At 42.7% G+C, this 19,222-nt stretch overlaps 1 protein-coding gene across 1 annotated transcript in view; it reads right to left on the reverse strand.

Moving 5' to 3' along the window:
* The window catches only part of med7 (mediator complex subunit 7), a 314,785-nt gene that overhangs the window by 286,386 nt on the left and 9,177 nt on the right, over nt 1-19,222 (reverse strand). The window lies entirely within an intron of this gene.

The raw sequence follows: 19,222 nt of genomic DNA on the forward strand, positions 1-19,222 counted from the left end.
CATGTTGTCTTCTATTCGTAAAAAAAATTCTTGTGCGCTTCGTGCCCTGATGTACATGTGTACAGTTGATGGCATCTATGACATTTTGGAAATCCTGCCAAATGATCGAATCTGTCCTGCTTGAATCTGTTTTTGTGTGGCCAGGAGACAGAGGATTGAGATGTTCCCATAACATCCTCGGACACCCTGTCCGGCTGACACAGCACCTGTTTCCAAGATAGAAAAGGTGCATGATACCTTGAGTAACATGGGAGGGATGTCAGCTGTGTGTTTTGGCTCTCATAGGCCCAGCTCAGTGATCGAAGCCTGTAGCAAGTGATAATGCCAGAAAAATCTAATTGATCAAAGAAAACGTCCCTCTAAATGGGTAGAAAATGTAATAAAACCTGTTAATGTAATAAACTCTTGGATAATATAATACATTATTGCATTGACCAGAAATTATTACATTATAAAGGGTTTTGATTGTTTTTTAACTCATGATGTAATTACATTGCTTAATGATGTAATAATAATTGTGAGTCATGATCGCAAAGGTGATGGGCATGGCAACTTTTTTAATTTATCAGTTTTTTTTTGCATCAACCACTAACAATATGCAAGTTTTTTTTTATCAACAACAATTAACAATATAAAATCAAACTCTAAATTTTAAATTAAAGGATTAAAGGAAATATAATTGTACTACAAAATACAGTATGTGTTTATAATATCCATGCCAAAACACAACCTTGGTTCTTAGTCCTTCAGTATTGCTACAAATCCTGTTTATGGCATTCTCTATGTACAGTAAAAAGAAAAAAAGCAACAAAACAAAAAATTGTAAACGTAAGGACGTTCATCCCTAAACCAAAACTGTTTTGTAACTCACTGATTGTTACAAGGAAACTGAATGAACTCGGAGCTATTTCCAGAAAAAATGTCCTTCACCAGATATCTGCCACAACTCAAACATCTAAGAACAAGCCTGGCCTTCATCCACTCTTTTGAGTTTCATCGCACTGATGGAAAAGTAACCCTGTTGCTAAGTGAAAGGGCATCAGCACGCTCCAGCGGGCCCCCCTCTCTTGCAGTGTGTACATCTGCACCTCATATGGCAAAACCCTGTACCTGATATATAGGCCTTCATAGCTGCATGCAATGAGATAAGTGCTACACCCCCAATAACCTTTTACTTTATTAATAGGAGCAACGCCATTATCAACAGCAGCCATAAGCAAACAAGTAAGCAAGTCCATCAAGTCTTACAGCACCGACACAAGAGACTTAGAGACAAAGTGCCACCAAAACACTTCACAATCAACATAAATTCGATAAGTTTTGTGACTGTTGTGGGGAGGTGTTACATTACCAGATAGTATTATTACATCATCATCGCTGCCGTTGTTTACTATTCTGCTGCATCTCGTCTCACTTGGGTTGCCCCACCTCGCACGAATCGTCTGGATCGCGAGGCTATCAACATTCAATATTTTCAACTTTCAACTTCAACTTTAATTGTATTACAATATCAGTCTGAAGGTGTTATTGCATTATCTGGCAACCTATTACATCAACAGGTTTTATTACATTTTTGACTCATTTTGTTACATTTTGACAAGTTATCTGGCAGTTATTACACAGTCACTAGCTGCAAGGCCTGGAATTGCTGGAAGCACTGGGTGTCAAACTGAGCACATTAAGCACTTTATTCCTTCACTGTTTTCACATACATTATATCAAGAGCCCAATAAGATACCTGCAAGATTCTGTGATAATGGCATTTTTTGACAGTATAGGTAACATATAAATGGTTAATCTTTTTTATTATTTACTTAAAATGTAAACAATTTTATAGTGTCACAGAGAGTATGTTCATATTGTGATAGTGATGTTTTCTTAGCACACTCCCATGGTGCTGTCAACAAACGTTCACGTCAAACTAACTCACAACTTGCTTCCTTGATGAATTCTGACATCATGGTTATTTCCTATCATACGCATCTCTTCAACTGAGATTTTTTGAGGTACCGTTTAAGAATCCGGCGTATTGATATGTCTGTATAGTTTCATTGTTATGAACAACATGACATTTTCTCATGTGTCTTCATTATTGAATCTGCCTCTATACTGCACTGCTATAACCAGATACTTCAATATTTTCTGCACAGTAGCAGCCAGCCAGGGTGAAAAACAATCACTATCAGTTCATTTGAGTGATATTTATTGGGGAGAGAAGCGGGTAAAAAATTAAAATAAAAAGATAAACAAAGAGAATGAGGTATTGTCAGTGTTCTCATCAGGGATGCTCTCTGGTTCAGTGGACTGAGGTGCCTACGATTGTGAGTTCACGTCTGTCTTATCTGTAAATTCAGTCTCCAACAAACCATGCACTATAAAGTATGAATACAAAAAAATAATCTTGAAAGAAAGAAATTCATTTAAAAAAATAATTTGACTGCATTCGAGACATGTTTTTGTTTCAGAGCGAGGATTAGGGCGGGGCTTTTTAACTGTTAGATCCCCGCTGCTTTTTAATATCTTCTGTGATCTATTTGTGTCCTAAGCTACTGCTAATAGCTAGAAGGAATCAGGGGAGCGCAGCGGGGGAGGTGCTAGCATAATGGATTGGTGATTTTATTTTCCCCCCCCAAAAAAGGAAATGGCATTGGGAATTTGTCTTTCCCTCCTCCCCATACTCATCACTTTTGTTTCAGTACTCAGCCACCAGAAAACAGAGGTTTCCACCCAGTAGAGCACTGTAAAAACTCAGCCTAGCATCACAGTTGTTCAAAGGCATGTGTCAGTATAACCCGACGCAAGCCAATAAATTGGTGCCTAGACACAGTATAAAGCAAATGGTAAGGAATCATTTACAATGCACTCAGGCAAGGATGAAAATTCAGTGCCCCCTGCTCACCATCGGCAAGTAGATATCACACCGGGTGAGCTGAACTTTGGGATCACTAGCCCAATGGGCGAGTGGGATTTTCAGCGGCGAAAACTGTATTCTCCATTTCACAGTCACAGCACTGGCACAACTGTGATAACAATGTGCCCCGAACCCGACTTATGTTCTCATTTATTCGGTCTGCCCCACAGTTGCCTGACGATTATTCAGAGAGAAAGTAATTGGCTACAATGCATGGTGCACAAACCCTGTTCGCCTTGCACACATTTTCCCCCTCATCTTCCTGCTCTGGCTCATCTTCAGTGCAGCAAGGCAGAGCTGCAGCTGATATGCATAATCACACTTTTAGAGAGGGGTGAGGGAGAGGCACAAGCTATTTTCAAAACCTCTTTGCGACAACCCTCAACAATGTTGAACTTTTCAGAGCAATCAGCCTGCTAATACTGTATTAATTAGTGACAAACCATGAAAAGCCATCACAAGCTAATGGTTGTTTTAGGGAAAATGAGGGGTGCAGAATGTGTTCTCTCCATGCAAATACTACAGTCGGGCATGACAAGAGAAGGAAAGAGGAACTGGCAGATGACGGAGAATGCCTTAACTCTGTAGTCTCTGTAATAACTGCCCCATGCATTTACCGCGTCTACAGGGACCAAACAATTCTCCACAGAAAATACTGAAGCCTGTAATGTTGGGGGATGTTGCATAAATGTTTTAGAATAACGGGTGCTTGTTATTGGCTAGACTAAATCTCAGTGGACCAATTTAGCTGGCCTTATAATGGCATCTGTAATGCTCCAGTCTACATGAAAATAAACAAGTCTGTAAAAAGGAATATTAAATGCAGGATATTTAGTTCATATTGCTTATTCCCAAAGAAACAAATTGTTCTTTTTATGACATTCAGCCAACATTCAAGCAAGGTGGTAGCCATTTTATGGTAGCCGTAAACAAAACAAAAACAACAAAACATAGTGAGCAATAGCTATAGAAATAATAATAAGCTGGGTTTATTACCTTACATTTCAGCCTAGCTCATAGAAATTCCAATCTACTGTTTCAGCTGGCTATCGGTCTGCGTGTAAGTGTGCTTGTGCATGAATGTGTGAGTCTGCATATGCATGTGTGTGTGTGGGAGATTGTGTGATCTCTGCCTTAGCTGTGAAGTATGCCTGATCCTCTGATCCGGCAGGTTAAGGAGGGCTTTCACTCCGGGCTCCAAACCCATCTGGACTATGTGCCGGGTTCCAGCCTCATCTCCGGACTCCGGGGTCAGAGCACATTCCAAAACTCATCGCCACAGCCTCTACTCAGTCCAGACCGGAGGCATTACAGCTGTCACAAAATTACTTGTTTCTCAATGGTCACTGACCCAATATACCTTTTTTTTGTGTATGTGTGTGTGTGTGTGTGTGAGAGCGTGTGAATGTGTGTGTAATCCTGCCGCAGATGTGGATCTCGCCTTAGTCATAGCAGCACGAATACACACACACACACAGAGATACAGAGCGATAACACAAATGACTCTTTCTATATTTTCCTATGCTCTTACAATGCCAATCCCTCTCAATCTGCTGTTGGTGACTTTAGCCCCCGTCCAAATATCCCATCTCCTCTGTTTTTCTACCCATCTTATCCCAAAGCTCAGGCTTGATGTGACCTCCTACTCGCACCATGAGAGCCAAAGAGGATCAGCACTCAGATCCACTCAGATTACCACCGTCTCTCTCTCTCTCTCTCTCTCTCTCTCTCTCTTCTACTGCTCTAGAATCAATGAAAGCCTGATGTCCACGTAGCAACCGATGGATACTCCATCTAGAATTTACATTTGGACAAGGACAAGCAGTTGCACAGGCACACATGCAGAGACTGCTGTGGGGCTGGGTAACGTTTGAGGGGCAGTTTAATGTCAGCTGACCGAGGCCTTGGTGGCTCCCAGTCAGCCATGGCTGCCAACTTCGCTAACATCAGCTCCACTCCAAAGTAATAGGACAAAGGCGGCCTGCTCCTCGCCCGGCTTTTAATAGGGCAGCTTGAGTGTGTGTGTGTGTGTGTGTGAGTGAGTGAGAGAGAGAAAGAGAGAGACAGAAAGGAGGAAGAGCGCAAAATAGATCGTGTGCATCAGAGGGAGTTTGTGTGTCTTTGTGGTGCCGTGAAGGGAAACAGCAGCAGGTAGCAGAACGCAGGACTGTGGGGCTTCAAAGATTACAGCAACTGGGTGCTGTCCAGGGTCTTGGTATACAGTATGTGTGTGTCTGGCTGTGTGTGTGTGTGTGTGTGCTTTCCAGAATGCATGCATGGTCTTTATTTACATTTTGTCTGTGTGTCTTTGTGCGTGTTGTCACCCCTACGGTGTGCTTCTCTTTCTGTTTCCAAGCTGCTATCCTGCGAATGCCTCTCTCTTCTCTTTTCTACTATCCTCCAGGTATTCTTGCTGTCACTGCAGTCCCTTCTGCTTAAACACCCCCCACCCCCTTCCACACACACACACACACACACACACACACACACAGATACACACCAGTCCACTTGTCATCTCAAATAGTACGCTTTCAATGACAGAATTTCTACATTGTTATTTGGATAGTACCGAAAAACAGCGATGCAGTATATTGAAATTTGACATTCGGGTTGAACTGTGGGTCGGGAGACGCTGCATTTGAAAATACATGCGACAGACACATGTGCAGATGCACAGACACACACAACCCACCGCTAACAGTTGCAGCGCGTTCACTTGGCCATTGTTGCTTAGCTCTCAGTCATCCTCCCACACACACAGCAGCAGGGCAGTCAGCCTATTGACACCGTTCCATTTAGCCCACACTCCTGCCGGAGGATTCAGATAATAACCCACATAGGCTGAACACAGCTATACCACGAAACAATTACTTTCAAGAAGAATCAGGGGAAATGAGAGAAAGCGTAACCTTGAGATAAGATAACATTTTTAACATCAGCCAATACCTCTGTGCTGCTGAGGTTTTAAAAAAAATCGTCTTAGTTTGTTCAGGAATCCCTCAACTGAACTTGAGTTGCATTACAGCACACACTCATCACTATTCAGAGCCTTTCACTCTCTCTGCAGGCCAGAGAAGCAGGTTGGAAAGAAAACAGAAAAAAAAAAAAAATGAAACACTCCCAATGCGTCAGAAATTGAACAGCTCACCCAATGAGAAAAACTAAATTACCAAAAGCGACCAGTAAACATTTAAGAAACACACACACACCACATCCATATTCCCCACAAACACATAATTTACTTATAGCGCTTATACATAGCGACAAGCCAGCGGCAATCGATCCCAAATTACCGGCAAATTAGCCAGATAGCTATGAGCGGGGTCTTCTGCTCATTGAATATTAGTCCTATAGAATAGAGATGGGGATCAATGACCAGAAAACAGACTAGCATTCATCAGAATATTGGGAGGGATGGAGTGAGAGATTACATGGAGCATAGCATTAAATTGAATGGAGAGAGAGAGAGAAAGAGAGATGGAAGGACCATATAGAGTTCAGAATGTGATGGCTATTGTTGGCAAGGATCAGCGGATCTACTGTGACTGCGGCGTTCTTGGCATGCGGTGGTGTGGTTTCTCAGTACTGTTGCCTCACAGCAAGAGGGACACGGGTTCAATCCCTGACCTTTTCTAGTTGCAGTTTCTCTCGGTGCCCCATGTTCCTGCATTTTCTCCAATCAGGTGGATTGGAGACTCGAAGTTTCCCATAGGTATGAATGTGAATGTCTCTCTATCTGTGGTAGCCCTGCAATGGCATGTGTGTCATCATTAAAGGAAGTTTTAAAGTTTAAAAAAAACAGCTATTGCCGATGTACGTTGCATTTCTGAGCCCATTTTGTTGTTTGGTGGTGTATTTTTCTTCCTGTGTATTCCTTTGGATAACTGGCCAGACGTAGACAATGTGAATTTTTTTTAACAATCTAAAACATGACTCGCGTCGGACGCTTTTACTTGACTCCGCTTTCTTGCTCTTACTATTGCTACCAATATCACTGTCATTATTACATTCTTCACCTACACATAAAATCCAGCTGAATACAAGAAGTCCAGGCACGTTTGGATGTCCAGGGATGTTGAAAGGTATCCTAATTGAAGTAGAAGTAGACAAGGCAGGAATCTCTGGAATGCATTGAGCATCACGTATTGACATGATATATAACAATGTAAGAGTATCTGAGGATGGAACTTTCCTTTAAAGGATAATACTGAAGTCATTTTTACTTTATCTCTTAGAAATTGTTGTCTGTTTACATTAATCCACTCTGTTTACCACTTTGGCTCACACACTCAACAGTAGGCTATTGTAGTATTGAATTCAGCTTACTTTGCAGCTCCCATTAAGTCCATTATTTTTTCCAAAGTGTGTCTATGAGAGTGCATTGTATAGGACAAGGAAGCTCCTGCAATAAATCATAATTCCTTTCATTTCATTCACCTAAAATACCCTCAAGAGTATTCAGTTTATGATTGCTTGTGTATTCCATTATTGCAAAGACTTTCACTATTGGTCACTCACATGAGCACTCACATTATGTTTGAAACCCCATATGAGCATTTCATTTTAAAACTCTGATGTGGCATGGTAACAAACATACAGAAATGTGGCCCGTTTACAGAAATTACCAATAAAGACTTCATGCACACAACAATCTCAATGAATGTTGGTTGTGAACATTGGATTGCTGGCTAAGCTACAAAAAGTAGCTATTAGAGTTTGGCTGTTAACGTTTGTTAGCTTAGCTTAATAAACTAGATACAGGGCAATCATTTGTTTGTTTAGCTTTTCATTTTCAAACTAAATCAGACGTTAATGGGCTTGTTCGCCATAGCTGTTTTTCCCATGCAAAATACACAAAACAAAGTATTTCAGAACACAACGCATTATTGATCAGCTCCATTAGCTACTTTGTTGCTAAGTTAGCAAGCTAATTCTCAACTGAGGTCTCTCTTCATTATAACTACTGACTGATGTGTGCATGAAGCATTTCCCATAAACACGACATATTTTACACCATTCCAAACATATTGCCACACTGAAAATCATTCTGAAGCAAGTAACACAAGAGCAACAATGACATTGTCACAGTGACAGACAACAGACAAAAAGCTAAGTCTATATGAATTTTTTTAGATGGGCATTGGCTCAGACGAGGCAAGTCAGTTCCATTTTGAAGTTTTAGATAAGGCAATGGATGAAAATAATGTTTTTGGTAGTAGATGTAAAGTGATTGTAAGAAGTTGGAGCAAAGAAGAAATTCACAACCCCGGTATGATCCTTTAAAGTCTACAAATACCAAGGCAATCATGTCTGAGGTTTTTTTGAGGAATTGACATTTTCACTCTGTGACTCAGGAGTATGAGGGCATTGATTCATAGGCAAAATTTGAGCTAGTTCTCAGCTGTGTGGGCGTCAGGTGATATGTGTAAAGAAAGACTGTGTGTGTGTGTGTGTGTGTGTGTGTGTATATGTGTGTGGGTGTGGGTGTGTGTGTGTGTGTGTGTGTATCCACATGTGCATGTGTATGTATGCATGTGTCTTGGGGGTGAGTTTCTGTGGTTGACTGTGGTTGAGTGGAGAGAGCTCATTTGAGAAGACATGATTTGAGGAGTGATCAGGGAATTCCTCCAACATCATCCTCCTATAAATCATCTCTTTAATCAGCCTGAAACTCCCTCTCAGCACCCAGCTGACACACACTAACACACACACACACACACACACACACACACACACACAGACACACATAGATTCACCAACATTACAACGCAAAAAGCCTGCTGCAAGCTGACAGAGCGTGACTGCGTCACATAGCGGGGTAAACGAAGAGCGAGCAAAAGATAAAGGTAGAGTGACTGAAAGAAGAGAAAGAGAGGGAGACAGAGTAGAAGAGACATAGTTCACCCAGGTTGGCAGAGTCAGTGCTGAGCAGTGCAGTGCCAGGCTGGTAATTGGATCGGAGAGTCTTTGGGGAGGAGGATAGACACCGGGGGAGAGATGAGGAGACTAGATTGCTAAAATCCCTGTCTCCTGAGCCTATCAGCCAAGAGGAGCTATCTATGGGCTATATTACGCCCTCATTTAGATGATAGAATTCAACATAGAGAATAAACAAGACCCAAACCTAATCATCATCCAAACGCGAGCCCAGATCCTCTTGCGGCAAAAGAGCTTTTTAAATATAAATATATATAAGGTTTTTGCCGTAAGGCATTTTAATCTGATCTACATAGAAATGAAATGTCTGCACACTATAGCAGAATCTATATTAATAACATCACTCTCGCTGATGTTCGGCCTGAATGAGAGAGACAGAGAAAGAGATAGAAAGAGATAGAGTAGTCCAGTAGTTGTATTACAGTAATACCTTGGTTTAATGGATGTCTGGTTTGGAATAAGGCTGTACTCAGTCCAATTGAGATTGTGTTGTGTTGGAGGGATGAGGCGCTCCCCTCTATAAATCCTCTCCTAGATGAGATTGGGGTTCAGAGAGAGGGAATGAGCGGAAGGTAAGAAAGACAGAGTGATGCGCACCAATCCAGCTGAGGATTTTGCTGTCGCAAGGCGGGTGGGGGGGTCACTGAATCCCACATATGGGCTCTGTTAATCCTCCAATCAGGCCTGGTGTTGTCTCTGTGTCACACACACTTACCCGCACACACACACAGAGGCAGAGCTAATGTTTCTCAGACACAGCTCTTTGGAGGACGATATTATTTGGTGTAGACAATTTCTGCTTTTTCTCTCTCTCTCCCTCTGTCGTCCTCTAGCTCTCTCTCTCTCTCACACACACAACCACAATACAATGACACTCTCTGGATGTACTGTAGATGGACAGAAAGAATGAGAGAGAGGATGACAGGAGTGAAGTCAGAGAGACGAGGAAACAGCTGGAAGTGGAAAAGGTCAGCCTGCCAGAGGTTGTAAATTATAAAGCCACTGTTGGATGCTTAGAATCAGAATCTAATGGAATAAGAAACAGGAGAAGGGAGGTAGGGACTATTTGGAAAGGAGAGAGCAGCTGGAAAAAAAAAAAGAGAAGGTGACGGGGATGGGAGAGTAGATGTAGAGGGGAGGAGAGAAGAGGGGGAACGGAGGAGCGAACATCGGAGGGATGCAGACAGACAGAGCAGACAGAAGCGAAGAGACGAGAGGAGAGGGAGAGAGGAGATGACAGGGAAGGAGGGGAGCGGAGAAAAGAGCACAGAAATGCTGCAGGAGGGGAGGGCAGTCAACTTGAGCAGAGGTTGATGATTTTATTGGGTTCTCGGGGGCCTGGGGGGTGGAGGGGGTGGGGGGAGGGGGTCAGGTTGCCCATGTGTAAACAGCAGCTGTGAAAAGCCTCCTGCACACGCCACCACCCCGGGCTCCAGCGAGCTGCACAGTCAAGGACTCGTCATGTGTTTCTGTTGCTGAACCCTCGCCCATCTGCTGTTGCTTTAGCCCCATAAGCCAAAGCCTGTAAAGACATTGGCAGTGACAGCTACCTCAAGCCTGTAGGATTCAGGTGCGATTAAACGAGTGTTGCTTCCATTAGGTTTTACACACTAGTCAGCAGTAAAGCAAGCGGGCCCAGACACGCTCGCTCTCTCATTAATAGTGTGGACTCTGCACTGGCAGGGTCTTAATTGTTTTTCTCTTTAACTGAGCAACTTCATCAATAATCATTAGAAGGTGCCCAAGCAGGTGGGGCACTTCTTAACTTCGACACATGCGGGCAAAACACACACATGCGTTCAAAATACACACAAAGACACACGCACAGCATGTTCTTAAATTCCCTGTGAAATTAAAAGCATGTTTTTAGGGTGTTTTTGTGCCTATGCGTCTTTTGACTTCCAATTACAAACAGAGATCCAGGTTATAAACGGCATGCTAAACTTGGTTTTAACATGGGGGTTATTTGGCACTTGACCGCCATGAAAACCAGAATATAAACTTACTCACCAAGATCGGATGCAGCTGGGACGAGTTTATAGCCTTCGAATTTTTATTTCCCATTCATTTGATTGAGGCCGCGAAAATAGCCTGAAAACTGACATTTAACACGTTTGTGAACATAATTTCAACAAGATATCTCGCTTTTAAGACAACAAAGCAGTCCTGGGTCCGTCGGCATTTTGCATTTCTATTCTTGGTTTACACTAAAATTTGTATTTAATAATAAAAGTAGATCCGGTCTCCCAAACAGGAACTATCTCTCCTAAATGGTATCCCTCTGCTATGTTCTCAAGTGCCGAATAACCTCCAAAACTAAGTGGAATATTGCTTTAAATATGACACACTTATTACTCAGCGGCTGTATTGAAAGGGAATGAATCGAGAAGAGAATAGAGAGTAGAATAGTTCAACAGAATGAACAGAGAACAATTTTGGGCGAAACACAGAAGGAAATGCCTTTGCGCTATTAAGATATGGATACCTAGCTTGTATTTTGGCCAGAGAATTGACCACATTTTCAGTCATCCCGGTGTGTTGAAAAGAAGGCTTGGTTTTGTCAACTATACTGCCTGTGTGGTGGAGATATGTCTGTGTGTCTAGCGCATTCTCTCACTTGCTGTCAGTGACATTTCAGCTGTACATTTGGGAGCATGCTGAGTTCTGTGAAGGTTGTCATAGCAATGGCAAAGTCCCTGGCAATGCCCCCCCTTCTCTTCCTTTCTTTATCTATCTTTCTCTCTGTCTCTCTCTGTCAGTCATTCTGTTTGTATCTCTCTCTCTCTTGCCTTCTTTATCTGTCTCTTTCTGTCTGTTTCTCTCTCTCTCTCTCTGTCTTAGTCTCTGTTTCTGTCATTCTGCCTCTGTCTCTGTCATAACATATCTTTATTAAGTAGACCCACACTGCTCCTCTCAGCTACCTACACTTCATAGACTTATGACGTTTGCCGTCTTACACTCCTACTTTCCATATGCATTTTTCTTTTACTGAATTCAATTTTTAACTTTCTCCGCCTTCTTCTTTTGCGGCATTCTTCCATTGACATTCACCTTGTTTTTGTTTGTTTTTTTTTCTCTGCATGTCCAGTTGCTGTCTGTCTGCCGGTCCTTGTTATGTTTTATTCTCTCTACCCCCAACCAGCCTTCTGTCTCCCTCTCTTTGGGGTGATCTAGCTTTTGCCATCGCCGTGTCGCCATGTCGCCCCCCTCCTCCTCCTGTCATCTGTTGCTGATAGTTGTGCAGTATTAGAGGAAGCGGGGCCCTGGGGCAGCCTATTTGTATGGGCTGTGTGCTCTCGGAGCCTGCAGAGCAGACAGAAAAGCTTTAGAGCAAAACACATTGTGTGTTCGGTTCCACACTTACACACAAATCATTCTTGTTCATTTACTTTTCCTGTCCTAGGGAGAGTCGCTGCGATGGGGGAAAGTTTGCCCGCCTTCCCCTGGTATGGACTGCGGTCTCTCCCTCTCTTTCTCTGTGTGTGTGTGTGTGTGTGTGTGTGTGTGTGTGTGTCTGTGTTAAAGCCAGCAAGTGAGCATGTTAAGTCTAGCTGTGGGGAATGAGTGCTTTTGGTCCCTGTAGGCATGCGTGAGTTGCAGAGGAGAGGAGAGCTCATTCAGGGAGTAAGCTGATTGAGGACTTCAATAGTAAACATGAACATTGGGGGACTGTAACCAAAGAGCCATATGTTTAGCAAATAAAAATAAACCTACAAAAGTACAGAGCTATTATTAGTACAGAATATTAAGTTGTACACTGTGAAAGAAATGATTTGAATAAATAAGCAGCAGGGGAAAATAACTTGAGAGTTAGATGTTGATAATTCGGTGGCATTTTCATTGAATAGATTCCTGGTAAATTTTGCATAATTATACTGTGTCATGTTTTTTTTTTACCATCTCATGTCATCATGTCATCTTTTCATAAAAAAAAATTTTTGCACAGCTTGGTCCAGTCTTCTGTAATTATGACAGATACAAAGAAGGTGGCATTTACAACATTTTCAACTCATACCTCTCCTCCACCCCCCCCCCCACCCCCACCCCTCTGCATTCACTACTTCTTTGGCATTTTGCAGCTTGGTGTGTGAGTGACAGTGGAGAGAGATGTGGATCTAGAGTAGTAATTAAATCAAGGTCTGCTGCTGTTAAACATGGGGCTTTCAGGGGTGACAATGCTTATTGACAAAAATCAACGCAAATGTCAACCGCCCCCTTGCATTCTGATTTTATTTAATTTACTAATGCTGTCAGGTTAAATAGCTCACTTGGACCACAAAGTCAGAGAGACACAGAGAGATTGAGCAAAGCGGAAGTGTAAGGAGACAGATAAAGAAAGGGAAGTGTGAATACACCACAGAACCAGACCTCGCTTTTTTTCATACAGATCTGATGTCTGGTCTCTCTTTTCCTCTGTGCCATCCCTCCTTCCCTGTGGCAATCTCCGTTCTCTCCTTCTCCCTCTTTTGGCGCCCGTCTGTCCAATTACAGTCAGCGGGGGAGAGCTCACCCCTGGCTACTGAAGGTTAGAGAGAGGGAGAGAGAGAGAGAGAAACAGAGAGACACCCCAAGGAGGCTCGCTAGGCCTGGAGAAAGACTAGACACCAGAGTGCTCAATAAAGCCTCTGTTTTTATTTTTTCTCATCTGCATGGCTAAAGCTGAGTAGAGGTGTGTGTATTTAGGAGGAGACGAAGGGGCAACATACACTACCAGTCAAAAGATTGGACACACCATATTTTTCTTTATTTTTACTAATTTCTATTCTATACTAGTAAAGACATCAAAACTATGAAATAACACAAATGGAATTATGCAGTGACCAAAAAAGTGTTAAACAAATCAAAACTATCTTATATTTTAGATTCTTTAAAGTAGCCGCCCTTTACCTTGATGGAAAGGCAAAGGCTTTGGAGAGAAATTCATAAATAGGCATCAACTTCACTATTTATATTTGTCTAAGAAGCAAATTTCAAGCATTTAAGCATAAGCCTTTAGATCAAAATGGCTTTAAGATAATGAAAAACAATCAGGTGATCTGCACTGCCAGTCAACGTTTGACTGGTAGTGTAGATCAGCAATGTCCTCAGCAACAGGTGACACAGACAGACCTTGCAACTAAATGCTTTATATGTGATTAAAGTGCCGATGCTGAAGCAACACCTGAGTTACTCCAAAAGTGTGTCACTTCCTGGAGAGACTAGAAGTGTGTTGCAGGGAGAGCTGTGTTTCCCTAATTTCACCTGAAACACACATCAACACTTATGACACAGGCAATTTGGCACATATACGCTCACAGGCACCCAAGCATGCACACACAGAATGCACACGTAGCACACACACACACACACACACACACATTACTGGCATACATACACACACCCACAGGTATACGCACACAAGCAGCCACATTTACACCTGCATAACTGTACGGAAAAACAAATTAGTGCTCAGCTATGCAGGATAAAATTAACATTTAATTTGCTATGAAATCAGCTTTTAACACCATTCAACGTGAACAGTACATCGATGTCAGCAGGGTTAAAATTGTGTTTTTATGCTACTAACTCTCTGAGCCATCCTGATTAAATGAGCAGAATAAAGCACAGAAGGGAAGAGAAGGTAGAGAGGAAAAGAGAGAAAAGAACACTTATTGGTGTAATCCTTACGAGCCGGTCTTAATTTGCATAATGAGGAAATGAAAGGAATAAAAGAGAACAGAGTACATAGGCTACTGCTGGTTGCCATGGAAATTAGAAATGAGTTGAAAAGATAGTTGTCAAAGTTGGGCCATTGGTTGCCATTCAGCCACATCTCAGGTTTAGGAGTGAGCAGTGAGGAAAGTAACAGACTACAGGGAAAGACACTCATTTATATCACACAAAACTCACAGCACTCCATAAAAAATGTCGAGTTGAATGAAAGTGAGCTCACTACTGTCTATAACAAAGACCCATTGCATTGTAACAGACTCCGTTCTCAAAAGAAAAAGACAAAGTCGGATGGCAGGTTCTCTTTCCGAGCCCCTGCATGTCTCCAGAACTACTCAAGAGCCGGGATGAATGAGATGCACAGTGAGTGAAAGTTATCTCATCTCTTTTCCCTCGCACTCTGTAAACTCTGGGTAAACTGGAGGCTCGGTACAGATGCCGGTGTAAATGATGTTTTTTCTGTTCTGTCTGCCCTTGTGGCTTTATCTCCTGTGCTCCCTCACTGCTACCGTTCATCATCTCCATTACGGAGAAGAGAAGGAGAGAGAGGAGTTATGAAAGAAAGGGAGCAAGAGAGGGGGGGGGGGAGGTGGAGGGGAGACGAAAAGGAGACGATAAAGTGAGGGCTTATGGGGATAGAGCAGATGCACTCATTGATTGACTAATGAGCTTGATCGCTTGATCTGTCTGTGCGCGTGCGTGTGTGTGTGTGATTATGTGCGCTTTTATGTGTATGTGCACACAAAAATGTACTTACATGAGTGTGTTTATGAGGTGCAACCTGTTTGCAGGGCCCAACATGAACCTTCTGCAACTTCTAACGTTTGAACTTGCAGACACACACACACACACACACACACACACATACACAGACACAGAGCTGCGGCCACTCATTTGCATGACAAAGGCTTGGTTAATTATTTAAGAAGCCTTATTTGATCAATACAGGAGAGCTGTATCCGACTGCAGGGACAATCTGAGCCACTGGATTCTATAGGCCTTCATTATTCATGAGAACCAGAGAGAGAGGGACCAGGCGAAAGGGAGGAAGAGAGAAAGAGAGGGAGCGAAAGATAGGGAGCAACAACAAAGGCAGCAGGGTCCTGTTTCATGTGTATTAAAAGTTTTCCTTTTTCAGTGCTGATGAATATTTTACAGGGTTTGAAACTTAGATGGGACCTTTCTATCTGTAGAGGTGAGAGCGGAGGGGAAGGGTTAGGTGGTGACACTGCTGCTGTGGCCACTGTGGTTTGTCTCGGGGTGAGGGGGTCACAGGCCTGAAAAGCCCAACCGCACAGTCAGTGTGTGTGTGTGTGTGTGTGTGTGTTTGTGTGATGTGTCCGGATGTGAAGTCTGATTTCTAAAATGAGAAATCCCCATTTGAAAAATTGAACAACCTACTCTGACAAAATGAATTCTGTCATGAAAATAAGATTCAATATTATAATAACAATTATCGGAGGTATTAACTACCTTAAAATCATTTTAGTGGATATACCTGTTGAAATATTGAGTGATTAACCTCAGGTATCACTCTTTTTGTTATTTTTTCAAAACAGATACATTTTGAAATTATGTTTTTCATATATCAAATCTCACTCATTATAGATTTTCTATTTTTGTCTTTGAGGTTAAATCTCTAGTGCTAGTTTATCTAAACTGTTAGCTAAACTTCTTACTCTCCACTTTTCCTCACACTTTCCTCTATCATTCACCCTGTGGGAGAAAGAGAGAGGCAGAGAAAACAAGGCTGAAAGAGTGGAGTGCTTCGGAGCTTTGTGAGCCATATGGCATCACAGTCACTTGTGAACTTGTGAGTGTTTTTGTGTAATATTGTGACACACATCATGTTCAAAACGTGCAGGAGTGATAAGGAGGTATCCTTTTCATTTGATTGTGTATGAGTGCATGCAAGGTGTGTGTGTGTTTGTGTGTGGGGGCGCTTGTTTGTATGTGTGTGTTTCGGATTAGTCACAGGTACGTGTCTGCACCCTAGCACAGCCAGGGGGCTCTTATCTAAAAATAGCCATAATCCCACAGGAGTGTGTGTTCTGTCTTCCATCCTCTCTCCCCTCTGGCCAAGCCTGAAGGGGCAGGAGGTGGGGGGTTGCTGGGTGGGGGCTCAAGCATTTGCCTCACTTGCATGCACGTGCACACACACACACACACACGTGATTATATCTGCCCTACCATGTGTAAGCACACCTCGCTGATTGGAAAATGACACCGCTAACAAACAGGACTTAAGAGTCTAACAGCCTCGCAATGTTGAATTTTGTGGAAGCATCTCTGCCGGGAATTTAAACTCGGGTCTCCCGCTTGAGAGTCTGCAGTCCCTCACTCCCTGCGGGCCACCTGACCCATAAAGTGGTGAACGGAGCAACCGACCGAGCGACCGACCGACCGACTGACCGACAATACCATCCAGCCCCTGCTCTTAAAACTCTCTCTCTTAAAACAAGCACACATAAAAATCTAGTGTTCAAACACACACACATACTGTACATGTACACAAAGACACACACATACATCATGCAGATACAGGCATTCAAAATCCTGAGGTAAACATCATCCCACTACAAAAACACATAATTGTTCCCTGGTTGAAAATCCATCCACTTTTATTGACTTCTCCTCCACTGCAACACGCAGCTCATTTGGATCCTGCTTCATCAGGGAATTTTTTATGCAGCCCTGATGCAGCTCAGCCTTTTGAAGAGTAGGCAAGTTATGTCTCTGTATATTGTAGGGAGAGCAAAAACAGAACAGTAGAGCTGGGGGCCCACAAGCAACTTCTATTGGAGACGGAAGCTAGGGAAGATGTAAGTAAAACTAAAAGTAGCACAAGTTTCAGTTTCTATTTTTTGAATCCCACCTGCCAGTCTTTTCAGAAGCAGCGAAAGTGAATATCTCACTCAGGCTGCTTTTAGCGTTTATTTTGAAAAAAAAAAAAAAAAAAAAAAGATGGAAAACTTTTCATTAGGGGTTGATCGCAGGTAAGGGTCCTGCTAAGGGTCATTTCCTGACTGGAACGCCAGATGGTGGGTGTCGGGTGAGATGCATTGTGGGACTGTGGGGGATGCTTGGAGCGTACCTCTGAGATTTAAAAAAAAAGGTTTATTTTTAGAGAGACGCATCTTTTGTTCACCTTTATGACTTGTGCATCTGTGGGGAATGTTACCCATGGTGCATGTCAGATGGCTTCCAGATCTGTGTGTGTGTGTGTCTGTGTTTGTGTGTGTGTCTGTGTGTGTGTGTGTATGCGTGTGTGTGCTTGCGTGCATGTTTGACCGAACATTCATAATTGGGCCCAGTAGCTCTTTAGACTTTGACTCGGCTCTGTCGTCATGCCAACCGACCATTTTCCTTTTGTGCTGTTCCCAATTTGTGTAGTTAGAGATGGCAACTGCATGGAGGTGCCTCTCACAACACAGCAATATGCACTACTCATTAGTCCACAGGCTCCCTTTTCGCCTTACGTCCTATTTGGGCTGCTTCTTTTGTGTCTCTCTGTAAACTTCTTGTTTCTTCGTGACAATAGCTTGGCACCTGTCTAGCTTACCGAGTGCGCCTGAGTCCCACAAATATATCCAGTGGCTCGTGTGTGGTGTATTTGTGTGTGTGTGTGTGTGTGTGTGTGTGTCTGTGTGAGTGTCATAAGTATGTCAGTGTGCTAGTCTCATTAAAGGATTAGTCCTGCTCCCAGACACCTTTCCGGGCATCTGATTGGTCTGAGACCAGATGATCCCTCCAATCACAATACTTGCTGTAATGTCATCTGGAGAGCAGGAATCACCAGAGATCAATGTTGGAAAAAAAAAAAAAGAGGAGGAGAAGAAGGTGGAGGAGGAGGAGGAGATGAGAGGACGGAGGAGAGAAACTATTTTAACGGTCGGCCTGCTTGTGAATTATAGAGACAGAAGCGAGGAGACTGACAGAGGGAAGACTGAGATGAGCAGAGCTGTCTTCAGTCACACTTCATATGTCAAAGTGATTTCTTCTGTGTCTCTTGAAAGCCACTGTCACGCAGCCCTTTTCTCAGTCAGACCACTGTAATTCTTGAATATCTTCCACCCATTCAGCGTCTCTGCCTTCCTCCCTCTGTCTCTCTCTCTCCCTCTGACGGTGTGAACCACATACGATCATCTAATTGGAGAAAACTGCTTTTTATCATGAGCAGGTATGTCTCCTTCTTCCATGCTAATTGGCAGACTAAAAAGTGATACAGATGTAGAGTGATGTTGGCGCTGCCACCTGGAAATCACAGAGCGAATGTTCTCTGCACAGCATACTAATTGCGATGACAATTTCTAATTTGACATATGCAAATATCATGTGCATTAGTTCGCTGGTTCAAATAAACCCAGCATCTTTCATTCTTTCATTAAATGATCTGAACATGTCTGCGAAAATCCTGCACCTATGTATACTTCATTCAGCTAGGAGTCATTAAAATAAATGGTATGGATGAAATACGTCCATCTGAGTTTACCTGAAGCGATCCACTGTTTACTTAGAGCTCTTGGGATAAAATTCTCCCTTTGAACAGATTTTCAAGACACAGGTCGTTCAGCCAGATCGAAATTTCAACTCAGTTGAGGCTGATCAGGTTACTCTAGTTAAGCTGAAGTGTTTTATTTGGAGCGTGGCTGAATCAGTCCTATT

The sequence above is a fragment of the Centroberyx gerrardi genome, chromosome 16, assembly GCF_048128805.1.
Source record: "Centroberyx gerrardi isolate f3 chromosome 16, fCenGer3.hap1.cur.20231027, whole genome shotgun sequence".
Lineage (NCBI taxonomy): Eukaryota > Metazoa > Chordata > Actinopteri > Beryciformes > Berycidae > Centroberyx > Centroberyx gerrardi.